Here is an 18,162-nt window from a genome sequence, read left to right as displayed (position 1 = left end):
TGTCTACTTAAAGATCACCAAAATCTGATAACAAGGTCAATTAGGTCCCTGGGTGGGATTGAACCACCAACCTTTTGGTTAATAGCCGTACATACTAACTGATTGCGCCACAGAGACACTTTGAAAAAAGTCCATACTGACAAAGGCTAATAAGCATTCATCTAAAACGTTTCCTAGAAAAACTTTAAAAAGTCAATAATCTGGAGAGTTTTTGTAAGATGTTTCTTCCATCAACCAACGAAGAAACACATTGGTACTTTCCCATGATGAGTGAGTGCTTCAGGATCTCTTGAACTTACATGTGCAGCAGAGTACAGCAATGGAAGCATGCTGGGCCCATAACCCAGAGGTAGGCAGATTGAAACTATCCTCTGCTATATGCATTTTTTTTTGTTAATTAAAGTAATCCAAAACTGGGATTGATATTTTGTCTCTTTTATTTTTACTTAAAGTACAATAACTTTTACCATTTTAATTTGTTTTAATAGTATATTGACAGTATTGTTTTCTTTCAAAAATCCACTTCATTTTCTTTACCCTATTATTAAAATGGTAATTGACAAAAACAAACTACATTGTCACCAGAAGAGCAATACAAAATGTACAAGTGATATATTAAAATCATCTTTCCAGCTTGAATTTCAATGTTGCATTGGGTGAACAATTTTGTGAGAAACATCTTCACCCTTAAATAAAGATTTTCTTAATTCCTTACCTGTGTGCTAATTAGATATCACCTTGTTTTCACATTAAACAGACTTCCACATGAGAAAGCAGCAAGGATGCAGTGGCGTTAATGTTTCCTGGTGTCAACCTGTATTATTTCAGTAGACATTGAAATGAGGATACATCTTGCTGCCTTTCCAATGAAGCAAGTTTAATTTAGTAATAGGTGAAAAACCATCCCTACAAAGGTGTTAATCAGAGACTTGGCTTTGTGGACACTTTTCAGAGAACAAATTTGTTAGCATAAAAATAAAGCCAGAAAATGAAGAGCTGTTTAATCACGCAATTTGATTTTTTTGCCAGCATATTTCTTTTTCTCTGCAACCCACTGCTAAATTGTGCTTCCTAGCTGTTTTTATAAAATCACTGAATCAAATCTAACTCTGATTACATCAGAGAAGGCCAGGTACCCTACACCATAACAGGGGGTATGAAATTTGACTTGTCTACTTAAAGATCACCAAAATCTGATAACAAGGTCAATTACGTCCCTGGGTGGGATTGAACCACCAACCTTTTGGTTAATAGCCGTACACACTAACTGATTGCGCCACAGAGACACTTTGCAAAAGTCCATACTGACAAATGCTAATAAGCATTCATCTAAAACGTTTCCTAGAAAAACTTAAAAAAGTCAATAATCTGGAGAGTTTTTGTAAGATGTTTCTTCTATCAACCAACGAAGAAACACATTGGTACTTTCCCATGATGAGTGAGTGCTTCAGGATCTCTTGCACTTACATGTGCAGCAGAGTACAGCAATGGAAGCATGCTGGGCCCATAACCCAGAGGTAGGCAGATTGAAACTATCCTCTGCTATATGCATTTTTTTGTTTGTTAATTAAAGTAATCCAAAACTGGGATTGATATTTTGTCTCTTTTATTTTTACTTAAAGTACAATAACTTTTACCATTTTAATTTGTTTTAATAGTATATTGACAGTATTGTTTTCTTTCAAAAATCCACTTCATTTTCTTTACCCTATTATTAAAATGGTAATTGACAAAAACAAACTACATTGTCACCAGAAGAGCAATACAAAATGTACAAGTGATATATTAAAATCATCTTTCCAGCTTGAATTTCAATGTTGCATTGGGTCAACAATTTTGTGAGAAACATCTTCACCCTTAAATAAAGATTTTCTTAATTCCTTACCTGTGTGCTAATTAGATATCACCTTGTTTTCACATTAAACAGACTTCCACATGAGAAAGCAGCAAGGATGCAGTGGCGTTAATGTTTCCTGGTGTCAACTTGTATTATTTCAGTAGACATTGAAATGAGGATGCATCTTGCTGCCTTTCCAATGAAGCAAGTTTAATTTAGTAATAGGTGAAAAACCATCCTTACAAAGGTGTTAATCAGAGACTTGGCTTTGTGGACACTTTTTAGAGAACAAATTTGTTAGCATAAAAATAAAGCCAGAAAATGAAGAGCTGTTTAATCACTCGATTGGATTTTTCTGCCAGCATATTTTTTTTCTCTGCAACCCACTGCTAAATTGTGCTTCCTAGCTGTTTTTTATAAAATCACTGAATCAAATCTAACTCTGATTACATCAGAGAAGGCCAGGTACCCTACACCATAACAAGGGGTATGAAATTTGACTTGTCTACTTAAAGATCACCAGAATCTGATAACAAGTTCAATTACGTCCCTGGGTGGGATTGAACCACCAACCTTTTGGTTAATAGCCGTAGACACTAACTGATTGCGCCACAGAGACACTTTTCAAAAAGTACATACTGACAAATGCTAATAAGCATTCATCTAAAACGTTTCCTAGAAAAACTTAAAAAAGTCAATAATCTGGAGAGTTTTTGTAAGATGTTTCTTCTATCAACCAACGAAGAAACACATTGGTACTTTCCCATGATGAGTGAGTGCTTCAGGATCTCTTGCACTTACATGTGCAGCAGAGTACAGCAATGGAAGCATGCTGGGCCCATAACCCAGAGGTAGACAGATTGAAACTATCCTCTGCTATATGCATTTTTTTGTTTGTTAATTTAAGTAATCCAAAACTGGGATTGATATTTTGGCTCTTTTATTTTTACTTAAAGTACAATAACTTTTACCATTTTAATTTGTTTTAATAGTATATTGACAGTATTGTTTTCTTTCAAAAATCCACTTAATTTTCTTTACCCTATTATTAAAATGGTAATTGACAAAAACAAACTACATTGTCACCAGAAGAGCAATACAAAATGTACAAGTGATATATTAAAATCATCTTTCCAGCTTGAATTTCAATGATGCATTGGGGCAACGATTTTGTGAGAAACATCTTCACCCTTAAATAAAGATTTTCTTAATTCCTTACCTGTGTGCTAATTAGATATCACCTTGTTTTCACATTAAACAGACTTCCACATGAGAAAGCAGCAAGGATGCAGTGGCGTTAATGTTTCCTGGTGTCAACTTGTATTATTTCAGTAGACATTGAAATGAGGATGCATCTTGCTGCCTTTCCAATGAAGCAAGTTTAATTTAGTAATAGGTGAAAAACCATCCTTGCAAAGGTGTTAATCAGAGACTTGGCTTTGTGGACACTTTTCAGAGAACAAATTTGTTAGCATAAAAATAAAGCCAAAAAATGAAGAGCTGTTTAATCACTCGATTGGATTTTTCTGCCAGCATATTTTTTTTCTCTGCAACCCACTGCTAAATTGTGCTTTCTAGCTGTTTTTTATAAAATCACTGAATCAAATCTAACTCTGATTACATCAGAGAAGGCCATGTACCCTACACCATAAGAGGAGGTTTGAAATTTTGACTTGTCTACTTAAATATCACCAAAATCTGATCACAAGGTTAATTACGTCCCTGGGTGGGATTGAACCACCAACCTTTTGGTTAATAGCCAAACACACTAACCGATTGCGCCACAGAGACACTTTGCAAAAGTCCGTACTGACAAAGGCTAATAAGCATTCATCTAAAACGTTTCCTAGAAAAACTTTAAAAAGTCAATAATCTGGAGAGTTTTTGTAAGATGTTTCTTCCATCAACCAACGAAGAAACACATTGGTACTTTCCCATGATGAGTGAGTGCTTCAGAATCTCTTGCACTTACATGTGCAGCAGAGTACTGCAATGGAAGCATGCTGGGCCCATAACCCAGAGGTAGGCAGATTGAAACTATCCTCTGCTATATGCATTTTTTTGTTTGTTAATTAAAGTAATCCAAAACTGGGATTGATATTTTGGCTCTTTTATTTTTACTTAAAGTACAATAACTTTTACCATTTTAATTTGTTTTAATAGTATATTGACAGTATTGTTTTCTTTCAAAAATCCACTTAATTTTCTTTACCCTATTTTTAAAATGGTAATTGACAAAAACAAACTACATTGTCACCAGAAGAGCAATACAAAATGTACAAGTGATATATTAAAATCATCTTTCCAGCTTGAATTTCAATGATGCATTGGGGCAACGATTTTGTGAGAAACATCTTCACCCTTAAATAAAGATTTTCTTAATTCCTTACCTGTGTGCTAATTAGATATCACCTTGTTTTCACATTAAACAGACTTCCACATGAGAAAGCAGCAAGGATGCAGTGGCGTTAATGTTTCCTGGTGTCAACCTGTATTATTTCAGTAGACATTGAAATGAGGATGCATCTTGCTGCCTTTCCAATGAAGCAAGTTTAATTTAGTAATAGGTGAAAAACCATCCTTACAAAGGTGTTAATCAGAGACTTGGCTTTGTGGACACTTTTCAGAGAACAAATTTGTTAGCATAAAAATAAAGCCAGAAAATAAAGAGCTGTTTAATCACTCAATTGGATTTTTCTGCCAGCATATTTTTTTTCTCTGCAACCCACTGCTAAATTGTGCTTCCTAGCTGTTTTTATAAAATCACTGAATCAAATCTAACTCTGATTACATCAGAGAAGGCCAGGTACCCTACACCATAACAGGGGGTTTGAAATTTTGACTTGTCTACTTAAAGATCACCAAAATCTGATAACAAGGTCAATTAGGTCCCTGGGTGGGATTGAACCACCAACCTTTTGGTTAATAGCCGTACATACTAACTGATTGCGCCACAGAGACACTTTGAAAAAGTCCATACTGACAAAGGCTAATAAGCATTCATCTAAAACGTTTCCTAGAAAAACTTTAAAAAGTCAATAATCTGGAGAGTTTTTGTAAGATGTTTCTTCCATCAACCAACGAAGAAACACATTGGTACTTTCCCATGATGAGTGAGTGCTTCAGGATCTCTTGAACTTACATGTGCAGCAGAGTACTGCAATGGAAGCATGCTGGGCCCATAACCCAGAGGTAGGCAGATTGAAACTATCCTCTGCTATATGCATTTTTTTTTTGTTAATTAAAGTAATCCAAAACTGGGATTGATATTTTGTCTCTTTTATTTTTACTTAAAGTACAATAACTTTTACTATTTTAATTTGTTTTAATAGTATATTGACAGTATTGTTTTCTTTCAAAAATCCACTTCATTTTCTTTACCCTATTATTAAAATGGTAATTGACAAAAACAAACTACATTGTCACCAGAAGAGCAATACAAAATGTACAAGTGATATATTAAAATCATATTTCCAGCTTGAATTTCAATGATGCATTGGGGCAACGATTTTGTGAGAAACATCTTCACCCTTAAATAAAGATTTTCTTAATTCCTTACCTGTGTGCTAATTAGATATCACCTTGTTTTCATATTAAACAGACTTCCACATGAGAAAGCAGCAAGGATGCAGTGGCGTTAATGTTTCCTGGTGTCAACTTGTATTATTTTAGTAGACATTGAAATGAGGATGCATCTTGCTGCCTTTCCAATGAAGCAAGTTTAATTTAGTAATAGGTGAAAAACCATCCTTACAAAGGTGTTAATCAGAGACTTGGCTTTGTGGACACTTTTCAGAGAACAAATTTGTTAGCATAAAAATAAAGCCAGAAAATGAAGAGCTGTTTAATCACTCAATTGGATTTTTTTTGCCAGCATATTTTTTTTCTCTGCAACCCACTGCTAAATTGTGCTTCCTAGCTGTTTTTATAAAATCACTGAATCAAATCTAACTCTGATTACATCAGAGAAGGCCAGGTACCCTACACCATAACAGGGGGTTTGAAATTTTGACTTGTCTACTTAAAGATCACCAAAATCTGATAACAAGGTCAATTAGGTCCCTGGGTGGGATTGAACCACCAACCTTATGGTTAATAGCCATACATATTAACTGATTGCGCCACAGAGACACTTTGCAAAAGTCCATACTGACAAAGGCTAATAAGCATTCATCTAAAACGTTTCCTAGAAAAACTTTAAAAAGTCAATAATCTGGAGAGTTTTTGTAAGATGTTTCTTCCATCAACCAACGAAGAAACACATTGGTACTTTCCCATGATGAGTGAGTGCTTCAGGATCTCTTGCACTTACATGTGCAGCAGAGTACTGCAATGGAAGCATGCTGGGCCCATAACCCAGAGGTAGGCAGATTGAAACTATCCTCTGCTATATGCATTTTTTTTTGTTAATTAAAGTAATCCAAAACTGGGATTGATATTTTGTCTCTTTTATTTTTACTTAAAGTACAATAACCTTTACCATTTTAATTTGTTTTAATAGTATATTGACAGTATTGTTTTCTTTCAAAAATCCACTTCATTTTCTTTACCCTATTATTAAAATGGTAATTGACAAAAACAAACTACATTGTCACCAGAAGAGCAATACAAAATGTACAAGTGATATATTAAAATCATCTTTCCAGCTTGAATTTCAATGTTGCATTGGGTGAACAATTTTGTGAGAAACATCTTCACCCTTAAATAAAGATTTTCTTAATTCCTTACCTGTGTGCTAATTAGATATCACCTTGTTTTCACATTAAACAGACTTCCACATGAGAAAGCAGCAAGGATGCAGTGGCGTTAATGTTTCCTGGTGTCAACCTGTATTATTTCAGTAGACATTGAAATGAGGATACATCTTGCTGCCTTTCCAATGAAGCAAGTTTAATTTAGTAATAGGTGAAAAACCATCCCTACAAAGGTGTTAATCAGAGACTTGGCTTTGTGGACACTTTTCAGAGAACAAATTTGTTAGCATAAAAATAAAGCCAGAAAATGAAGAGCTGTTTAATCACGCAATTTGATTTTTTTGCCAGCATATTTCTTTTTCTCTGCAACCCACTGCTAAATTGTGCTTCCTAGATGTTTTTATAAAATCACTGAATCAAATCTAACTCTGATTACATCAGAGAAGGCCAGGTACCCTACACCATAACAGGGGGTATGAAATTTGACTTGTCTACTTAAAGATCACCAAAATCTGATAACAAGGTCAATTACGTCCCTGGGTGGGATTGAACCACCAACCTTTTGGTTAATAGCCGTACACACTAACTGATTGCGCCACAGAGACACTTTGCAAAAGTCCATACTGACAAATGCTAATAAGCATTCATCTAAAACGTTTCCTAGAAAAACTTAAAAAAGTCAATAATCTGGAGAGTTTTTGTAAGATGTTTCTTCTATCAACCAACGAAGAAACACATTGGTACTTTCCCATGATGAGTGAGTGCTTCAGGATCTCTTGCACTTACATGTGCAGCAGAGTACAGCAATGGAAGCATGCTGGGCCCATAACCCAGAGGTAGGCAGATTGAAACTATCCTCTGCTATATGCATTTTATTGTTTGTTAATTAAAGTAATCCAAAACTGGGATTGATATTTTGTCTCTTTTATTTTTACTTAAAGTACAATAACTTTTACCATTTTAATTTGTTTTAATAGTATATTGACAGTATTGTTTTCTTTCAAAAATCCACTTAATTTTCTTTACCCTATTATTAAAATGGTAATTGACAAAAACAAACTACATTGTCACCAGAAGAGCAATACAAAATGTACAAGTGATATATTAAAATCATCTTTCCAGCTTGAATTTCAATGATGCATTGGGGCAACGATTTTGTGAGAAACATCTTCACCCTTAAATAAAGATTTTCTTAATTCCTTACCTGTGTGCTAATTAGATATCACCTTGTTTTCACATTAAACAGACTTCCACATGAGAAAGCAGCAAGGATGCAGTGGCGTTAATGTTTCCTGGTGTCAACCTGTATTATTTCAGTAGACATTGAAATGAGGATGCATCTTGCTGCCTTTCCAATGAAGCAAGTTTAATTTAGTAATAGGTGAAAAACCATCCTTACAAAGGTGTTAATCAGAGACTTGGCTTTGTGGACACTTTTCAGAGAACAAATTTGTTAGCATAAAAATAAAGCCAGAAAATAAAGAGCTGTTTAATCACTCAATTGGATTTTTCTGCCAGCATATTTTTTTTCTCTGCAACCCACTGCTAAATTGTGCTTCCTAGCAGTTTTTATAAAATCACTGAATCAAATCTAACTCTGATTACATCAGAGAAGGCCAGGTACCCTACACCATAACAGGGGGTTTGAAATTTTGACTTGTCTACTTAAAGATCACCAAAATCTGATAACAAGGTCAATTAGGTCCCTGGGTGAGATTGAACCACCAACCTTTTGGTTAATAGCCGTACACACTAACTGATTGCGCCACAGAGACACTTTTCAAAAAGTACATACTGACAAATGCTAATAAGCATTCATCTAAAACGTTTCCTAGAAAAACTTAAAAAAGTCAATAATCTGGAGAGTTTTTGTAAGATGTTTCTTCTATCAACCAACGAAGAAACACATTGGTACTTTCCCATGATGAGTGAGTGCTTCAGGATCTCTTGCACTTACATGTGCAGCAGAGTACAGCAATGGAAGCATGCTGGGCCCATAACCCAGAGGTAGGCAGATTGAAACTATCCTCTGCTATATGCTTTTTTTTGTTTGTTAATTAAAGTAATCCAAAACTGGGATTGATATTTTGGCTCTTTTATTTTTACTTAAAGTACAATAACTTTTACCATTTTAATTTGTTTTAGTAGTATATTGACAGTATTGTTTTCTTTCAAAAATCCACTTCATTTTCTTTACCCTATTATTAAAATGGTAATTGACAAAAACAAACTACATTGTCACCAGAAGAGCAATACAAAATGTACAAGTGATATATTAAAATCATCTTTCCAGCTTGAATTTCAATGTTGCATTGGGTCAACAATTTTGTGAGAAACATCTTCACCCTTAAATAAAGATTTTCTTAATTCCTTACCTGTGTGCTAATTAGATATCACCTTGTTTTCACATTAAACAGACTTCCACATGAGAAAGCAGCAAGGATGCAGTGGCGTTAATGTTTCCTGGTGTCAACTTGTATTATTTCAGTAGACATTGAAATGAGGATGCATCTTGCTGCCTTTCCAATGAAGCAAGTTTAATTTAGTAATAGGTGAAAAACCATCCTTACAAAGGTGTTAATCAGAGACTTGGCTTTGTGGACACTTTTTAGAGAACAAATTTGTTAGCATAAAAATAAAGCCAGAAAATGAAGAGCTGTTTAATCACTCGATTGGATTTTTCTGCCAGCATATTTTTTTTCTCTGCAACCCACTGCTAAATTGTGCTTCCTAGCTGTTTTTTATAAAATCACTGAATCAAATCTAACTCTGATTACATCAGAGAAGGCCAGGTACCCTACACCATAACAGGGGGTATGAAATTTGACTTGTCTACTTAAAGATCTCCAGAATCTGATAACAAGTTCAATTACGTCCCTGGGTGGGATTGAACCACCAACCTTTTGGTTAATAGCCGTACACACTAACTGATTGCGCCACAGAGACACTTTTCAAAAAGTACATACTGACAAATGCTAATAAGCATTCATCTAAAACGTTTCCTAGAAAAACTTAAAAAAGTCAATAATCTGGAGAGTTTTTGTAAGATGTTTCTTCTATCAACCAACGAAGAAACACATTGGTACTTTCCCATGATGAGTGAGTGCTTCAGGATCTCTTGCACTTACATGTGCAGCAGAGTACAGCAATGGAAGCATGCTGGGCCCATAACCCAGAGGTAGGCAGATTGAAACTATCCTCTGCTATATGCATTTTTTTGTTTGTTAATTTAAGTAATTCAAAACTGGGATTGATATTTTGGCTCTTTTATTTTTACTTAAAGTACAATAACTTTTACCATTTTAATTTGTTTTAATAGTATATTGACAGTATTGTTTTCTTTCAAAAATCCACTTAATTTTCTTTACCCTATTATTAAAATGGTAATTGACAAAAACAAACTACATTGTCACCAGAAGAGCAATACAAAATGTACAAGTGATATATTAAAATCATCTTTCCAGCTTGAATTTCAATGATGCATTGGGGCAACGATTTTGTGAGAAACATCTTCACCCTTAAATAAAGATTTTCTTAATTCCTTACCTGTGTGCTAATTAGATATCACCTTGTTTTCACATTAAACAGACTTCCACATGAGAAAGCAGCAAGGATGCAGTGGCGTTAATGTTTCCTGGTGTCAACTTGTATTATTTCAGTAGACATTGAAATGAGGATGCATCTTGCTGCCTTTCCAATGAAGCAAGTTTAATTTAGTAATAGGTGAAAAACCATCCTTACAAAGGTGTTAATCAGAGACTTGGCTTTGTGGACACTTTTCAGAGAACAAATTTGTTAGCATAAAAATAAAGCCAAAAAATGAAGAGCTGTTTAATCACTCGATTGGATTTTTCTGCCAGCATATTTTTTTTCTCTGCAACCCACTGCTAAATTGTGCTTTCTAGCTGTTTTTTATAAAATCACTGAATCAAATCTAACTCTGATTACATCAGAGAAGGCCATGTACCCTACACCATAAGAGGAGGTTTGAAATTTTGACTTGTCTACTTAAATATCACCAAAATCTGATCACAAGGTTAATTACGTCCCTGGGTGGGATTGAACCACCAACCTTTTGGTTAATAGCCAAACACACTAACCGATTGCGCCACAGAGACACTTTGCACTAGTCCATACTGACAAAGGCTAATAAGCATTCATCTAAAACGTTTCCTAGAAAAACTTTAAAAAGTCAATAATCTGGAGAGTTTTTGTAAGATGTTTCTTCCATCAACCAACGAAGAAACACATTGGTACTTTCCCATGATGAGTGAGTGCTTCAGAATCTCTTGCACTTACATGTGCAGCAGAGTACTGCAATGGAAGCATGCTGGGCCCATAACCCAGAGGTAGGCAGATTGAAACTATCCTCTGCTATATGCATTTTTTTGTTTGTTAATTAAAGTAATCCAAAACTGGGATTGATATTTTGGCTCTTTTATTTTTACTTAAAGTACAATAACTTTTACCATTTTAATTTGTTTTAATAGTATATTGACAGTATTGTTTTCTTTCAAAAATCCACTTCATTTTCTTTACCCTATTATTAAAATGGTAATTGACAAAAACAAACTACATTGTCACCAGAAGAGTAATACAAAATGTACAAGTGATATATTAAAATCATCTTTCCAGCTTGAATTTCAATGTTGCATTGGGTCAACAATTTTGTGAGAAACATCTTCACCCTTAAATAAAGATTTTCTTAATTCCTTACCTGTGTGCTAATTAGATATCACCTTGTTTTCACATTAAACAGACTTCCACATGAGAAAGCAGCAAGGATGCAGTGGCGTTAATGTTTCCTGGTGTCAACTTGTATTATTTCAGTAGACATTGAAATGAGGATGCATCTTGCTGCCTTTCCAATGAAGCAAGTTTAATTTAGTAATAGGTGAAAAACCATCCTTACAAAGGTGTTAATCAGAGACTTGGCTTTGTGGACACTTTTCAGAGAACAAATTTGTTAGCATAAAAATAAAGCCAGAAAATGAAGAGCTGTTTAATCACTCGATTGGATTTTTCTGCCAGCATATTTTTTTTCTCTGCAACCCACTGCTAAATTGTGCTTCCTAGCTGTTTTTTATAAAATCACTGAATCAAATCTAACTCTGATTACATCAGAGAAGGCCAGGTACCCTACACCATAACAGGGGGTATGAAATTTGACTTGTCTACTAAAAGATCACCAGAATCTGATAACAAGTTCAATTACGTCCCTGGGTGGGATTGAACCACCAACCTTTTGGTTAATAGCCGTACACACTAACTGATTGCGCCACAGAGACACTTTTCAAAAAGTACATACTGACAAATGCTAATAAGCATTCATCTAAAACGTTTCCTAGAAAAACTTAAAAAAGTCAATAATCTGGAGAGTTTTTGTAAGATGTTTCTTCTATCAACCAACGAAGAAACACATTGGTACTTTCCCATGATGAGTGAGTGCTTCAGGATCTCTTGCACTTACATGTGCAGCAGAGTACAGCAATGGAAGCATGCTGGGCCCATAACCCAGAGGTAGGCAGATTGAAACTATCCTCTGCTATATGCATTTTTTTGTTTGTTAATTTAAGTAATCCAAAACTGGGATTGATATTTTGGCTCTTTTATTTTTACTTAAAGTACAATAACTTTTACCATTTTAATTTGTTTTAATAGTATATTGACAGTATTGTTTTCTTTCAAAAATCCACTTAATTTTCTTTACCCTATTATTAAAATGGTAATTGACAAAAACAAACTACATTGTCACCAGAAGAGCAATACAAAATGTACAAGTGATATATTAAAATCATCTTTCCAGCTTGAATTTCAATGATGCATTGGGGCAACGATTTTGTGAGAAACATCTTCACCCTTAAATAAAGATTTTCTTAATTCCTTACCTGTGTGCTAATTAGATATCACCTTGTTTTCACATTAAACAGACTTCCACATGAGAAAGCAGCAAGGATGCAGTGGCGTTAATGTTTCCTGGTGTCAACCTGTATTATTTCAGTAGACATTGAAATGAGGATGCATCTTGCTGCCTTTCCAATGAAGCAAGTTTAATTTAGTAATAGGTGAAAAACCATCCTTACGAAGGTGTTAATCAGAGACTTGGCTTTGTGGACACTTTTCAGAGAACAAATTTGTTAGCATAAAAATAAAGCCAGAAAATAAAGAGCTGTTTAATCACGCAATTTGATTTTTTTGCCAGCATATTTCTTTTTCTCTGCAACCCACTGCTAAATTGTGCTTCCTAGATGTTTTTATAAAATCACTGAATCAAATCTAACTCTGATTACATCAGAGAAGGCCAGGTACCCTACACCATAACAGGGGGTATGAAATTTGACTTGTCTACTTAAAGATTACCAAAATCTGATAACAAGGTCAATTAGGTCCCTGGGTGGGATTGAACCACCAACCTTTTGGTTAATAGCCGTACATACTAACTGATTGCGCCACAGAGACACTTTGCAAAAGTCCATACTGACAAAGGCTAATAAGCATTCATCTAAAACGTTTCCTAGAAAAACTTTAAAAAGTCAATAATCTGGAGAGTTTTTGTAAGATGTTTCTTCCATCAACCAACGAAGAAACACATTGGTACTTTCCCATGATGAGTGAGTGCTTCAGGATCTCTTGAACTTACATGTGCAGCAGAGTACTGCAATGGAAGCATGCTGGGCCCATAACCCAGAGGTAGGCAGATTGAAACTATCCTCTGTTATATGCATTTTTTTTTGTTAATTAAAGTAATCCAAAACTGGGATTGATATTTTGTCTCTTTTATTTTTACTTAAAGTACAATAACTTTTACCATTTTAATTTGTTTTAATAGTATATTGACAGTATTGTTTTCTTTCAAAAATCCACTTCATTTTCTTTACCCTATTATTAAAATGGTAATTGACAAAAACAAACTACATTGTCACCAGAAGAGCAATACAAAATGTACAAGTGATATATTAAAATCATCTTTCCAGCTTGAATTTCAATGATGCATTGGGTCAACAATTTTGTGAGAAACATCTTCACCCTTAAATAAAGATTTTCTTAATTCCTTACCTGTGTGCTAATTAGATATCACCTTGTTTTCACATTAAACAGACTTCCACATGAGAAAGCAGCAAGGATGCAGTGGCGTTAATGTTTCCTGGTGTCAACTTGTATTATTTCAGTAGACATTGAAATGAGGATGCATCTTGCTGCCTTTCCAATGAAGCAAGTTTAATTTAGTAATAGGCGAAAAACCATCCTTACAAAGGTGTTAATCAGAGACTTGGCTTTGTGGACACTTTTCAGAGAACAAATTTGTTAGCATAAAAATAAAGCCAGAAAATGAAGAGCTGTTTAATCACTCGATTGGATTTTTCTGCCAGCATATTTTTTTTCTCTGCAACCCACTGCTAAATTGTGCTTCCTAGCTGTTTTTTTATAAAATCACTGAATCAAATCTAACTCTGATTACATCAGAGAAGGCCATACACCATAAGAGGAGGTTTGAAATTTTGACTTGTCTACTTAAATATCACCAAAATCTGATCACAAGGTCAATTACGTCCCTGGGTGGGATTGAACCACCAACCTTTTGGTTAATAGCCGAACACACTAACCGATTGCGCCACCGAGACACTTTGCAAACAGTACATACTGACAAAGGCTAATAAGCATACATCTAGAACGTTTCCTAGAAAAACATTAAAAAATCAATAATCTGGAGAGTTTTTGTAAGATGTTTCTTCCATCAACCAACGAATAAACACATTGGTACTTTCCCATGATGAGTGAGTGCTTCAGGATCTCTTGCACTTACATGGGCAGCAGAGTACTGCAATGGAAGCATGCTGGAGCCATAACCCAGAGGTAGGCAGATTGAAACTATCCTTTGCTATATGCATTTTTTTTGTTAATTTAAGTAATCAAAACTGGGATTGATATTTTTGCTCTTTTATTTTTACTTAAAGTACAATAACTTTTACCATTTTAATTTGTTTTAATAGTATATTGACAGTATAGTTTTCTTTCAAAAATCCACTTAATTTTCTTTACCCTGTTATTAAAATGGTAATTGACAAAAAAACTACATTGTCACCAGAAGAGCAATACAAAATGTACAAGTGATATATTAAAATCATCTTTCCAGCTTGAATTTCAATGATGCATTGGGGCAACAATTTTGTGAGAAACATCTTCACCCTTAAATAAAGATTTTCGTAATTCCTTACCTGTGTGCTAATTAGATATCACCTTGTTTTCACATTAAACAGACTTCCACATGAGAAAGCAGCAAGGATGCAGTGGCGTTAATGTTTCCTGGTGTCAACCTGTATTATTTCAGTAGACATTGAAATGAGGATGCATCTTGCTGCCTTTCCAATGAAGCAAGTTTAATTTAGTAATAGGTGAAAAACCATCCTTACAAAGGTGTTAATCAGAGACTTGGCTTTGTGGACACTTTTCAGAGAACAAATTTGTTAGCATAAAAATAAATTCCAGAAAATGAAGAGCTGTTTAATCACTCAATTGGATTTTTCTGCCAGCATATTTTTTTTCTCTGCAACCCACTGCTAAATTGTGCTTCCTAGCTGTTTTTTATAAAATCACTGAATCAAATCTAACTCTGATTACATCAGAGAAGGCCAGGTACCCTACACAATAAGAGGGGGTTTGAAATTTTGACTTTTCTACTTAAATATCACCAAAATCTGATCACAAGGTCAATAACGTCCCTGGGTGGGATTGAACCACCAACCTTTTGTTTAATAGCCGAACACACTAACCGATTGCGCCACCGAGACACTTTGCAAACAGTACATACTGACAAAGGCTAATAAGCATACATCTAGAACGTTTCCTAGAAAAACATTAAAAAATCAATAATCTGGAGAGTTTTTGTAAGATGTTTCTTCCATCAACCAATGAATAAACACATTGGTACTTTCCCATGATGAGTGAGTGCTTCAGGATCTCTTGCACTTACATGTGCAGCAGAGTACTGCAATGGAAGCATGCTGGACCCATAACCCAGAGGTAGGCAGATTGAAACTATCCTTTGCTATATGCTTTTTTTTTTGTTAATTTAAGTAATCAAAACTGGGATTGATATTTTTGCTCTTTTATTTTTACTTAAAGTACAATAACTTTTACCATTTTAATTTGTTTTAATAGTATATTGACAGTATAGTTTTCTTTCAAAAATCCACTTAATTTTCTTTACCCTATTATTAAAATGGTAATTGACAAAAAAAACTACATTGTCACCAGAAGAGCAATACAAAATGTACAAGTGATATATTAAAATCATCTTTCCAGCTTGAATTTCAATGATGCATTGGGGCAACAATTTTGTGAGAAACATCTTCACCCTTAAATAAAGATTTTCGTAATTCCTTACCTGTGTGCTAATTAGATATCACCTTGTTTTCACATTAAACAGACTTCCACATGAGAAAGCAGCAAGGATGCAGTGGCGTTAATGTTTCCTGGTGTCAACCTGTATTATTTCAGTAGACATTGAAATGAGGATGCATCTTGCTGCCTTTCCAATGAAGCAAGTTTAATTTAGTAATAGGTGAAAAACCATCCCTACAAAGGTGTTAATCAGAGACTTGGCTTTGTGGACACTTTTCAGAGAACAAATTTGTTAGCATAAAAATAAAGCCAGAAAATGAAGAGCTGTTTAATCACGCAATTTGATTTTTTTGCCAGCATATTTCTTTTTCTCTGCAACCCACTGCTAAATTGTGCTTCCTAGATGTTTTTATAAAATCACTGAATCAAATCTAACTCTGATTACATCAGAGAAGGCCAGGTACCCTACACCATAACAGGGGGTATGAAATTTGTCTTGTCTACTTAAAGATCACCAAAATCTGATAACAAGGTCAATTAGGTCCCTGGGTGGGATTGAACCACCAACCTTTTGGTTAATAGCCATACATACTAACTGATTGCGCCACAGAGACACTTTGCAAAAGTTCATACTGACAAAGGCTAATAAGCATTCATCTAAAACGTTTCCTAGAAAAACTTTAAAAAGTCAATAATCTGGAGAGTTTTTGTAAGATGTTTCTTCCATCAACCAACGAAGAAACACATTGGTACTTTCCCATGATGAGTGAGTGCTTCAGGATCTCTTGCACTTACATGTGCAGCAGAGTACTGCAATGGAAGCATGCTGGGCCCATAACCCAGAGGTAGGCAGATTGAAACTATCCTCTGCTATATGCATTTTTTTTTTTGTTAATTAAAGTAATCCAAAACTGGGATTGATATTTTGGCTCTTTTATTTTTACTTAAAGTACAATAACTTTTACCATTTTAATTTGTTTTAATAGTATATTGACAGTATTGTTTTCTTTCAAAAATCCACTTCATTTTCTTTACCCTATTATTAAAATGGTAATTGACAAAAACAAACTACATTGTCACCAGAAGAGCAATACAAAATGTACAAGTGATATATTAAAATCATCTTTCCAGCTTGAATTTCAATGATGCATTGGGGCAACAATTTTGTGAGAAACATCTTCACCCTTAAATAAAGATTTTCGTAATTCCTTACCTGTGTGCTAATTAGATATCACCTTGTTTTCACATTAAACAGACTTCCACATGAGAAAGCAGCAAGGATACAGTGGCGTTAATGTTTCCTGGTGTCAACCTGTATTATTTCAGTAGACATTGAAATGAGGATGCATCTTGCTGCCTTTCCAATGAAGCAAGTTTAATTTAGTAATAGGTGAAAAACCATCCCTACAAAGGTGTTAATCAGAGACTTGGCTTTGTGGACACTTTTCAGAGAACAAATTTGTTAGCATAAAAATAAAGCCAGAAAATGAAGAGCTGTTTAATCACGCAATTTGATTTTTTTGCCAGCATATTTCTTTTTCTCTGCAACCCACTGCTAAATTGTGCTTCCTAGATGTTTTTATAAAATCACTGAATCAAATCTAACTCTGATTACATCAGAGAAGGCCAGGTACCCTACACCATAACAGGGGGTATGAAATTTGACTTGTCTACTTAAAGATCACCAAAATCTGATAACAAGGTCAATTAGGTCCCTGGGTGGGATTGAACCACCAACCTTTTGGTTAATAGCCGTACATACTAACTGATTGCGCCACAGAGACACTTTGCAAAAGTTCATACTGACAAAGGCTAATAAGCATTCATCTAAAACGTTTCCTAGAAAAACTTTAAAAAGTCAATAATCTGGAGAGTTTTTGTAAGATGTTTCTTCCATCAACCAACGAAGAAACACATTGGTACTTTCCCATGATGAGTGAGTGCTTCAGAATCTCTTGCACTTACATGTGCAGCAGAGTACTGCAATGGAAGCATGCTGGGCCCATAACCCAGAGGTAGGCAGATTGAAACTATCCTCTGCTATATGCATTTTTTTTTGTTAATTAAAGTAATCCAAAACTGGGATTGATATTTTGGCTCTTTTATTTTTACTTAAAGTACAATAACTTTTACCATTTTAATTTGTTTTAATAGTATATTGACAGTATTGTTTTCTTTCAAAAATCCACTTCATTTTCTTTACCCTATTATTAAAATGGTAATTGACAAAAACAAACTACATTGTCACCAGAAGAGCAATACAAAATGTACAAGTGATATATTAAAATC

At 34.6% G+C, this 18,162-nt stretch overlaps 2 non-coding genes across 2 annotated transcripts; both read right to left on the bottom strand.

Moving 5' to 3' along the window:
- Nucleotides 1–3,554: 3,554 nt before the first annotated feature.
- TRNAN-AUU (transfer RNA asparagine (anticodon AUU)) lies at nucleotides 3,555–3,628 on the bottom strand. Its single transcript has one exon. It is a non-coding gene; the product is annotated as a tRNA-Asn (tRNA).
- A 6,947-nt stretch (nucleotides 3,629–10,575) lies between these two features.
- Nucleotides 10,576–10,649, bottom strand: TRNAN-AUU (transfer RNA asparagine (anticodon AUU)). The gene has a single exon. It is a non-coding gene; the product is annotated as a tRNA-Asn (tRNA).
- Between the last annotated feature and the right edge of the window lie 7,513 nt (nucleotides 10,650–18,162).

Source organism: Pseudophryne corroboree, unplaced genomic scaffold (assembly GCF_028390025.1).
Source record: "Pseudophryne corroboree isolate aPseCor3 unplaced genomic scaffold, aPseCor3.hap2 scaffold_297, whole genome shotgun sequence".
Classification (NCBI taxonomy): domain Eukaryota; kingdom Metazoa; phylum Chordata; class Amphibia; order Anura; family Myobatrachidae; genus Pseudophryne; species Pseudophryne corroboree.
Note: the sequence above shows the minus strand (reverse complement) of the source record. Positions and strands in the feature narration are given on the sequence as shown.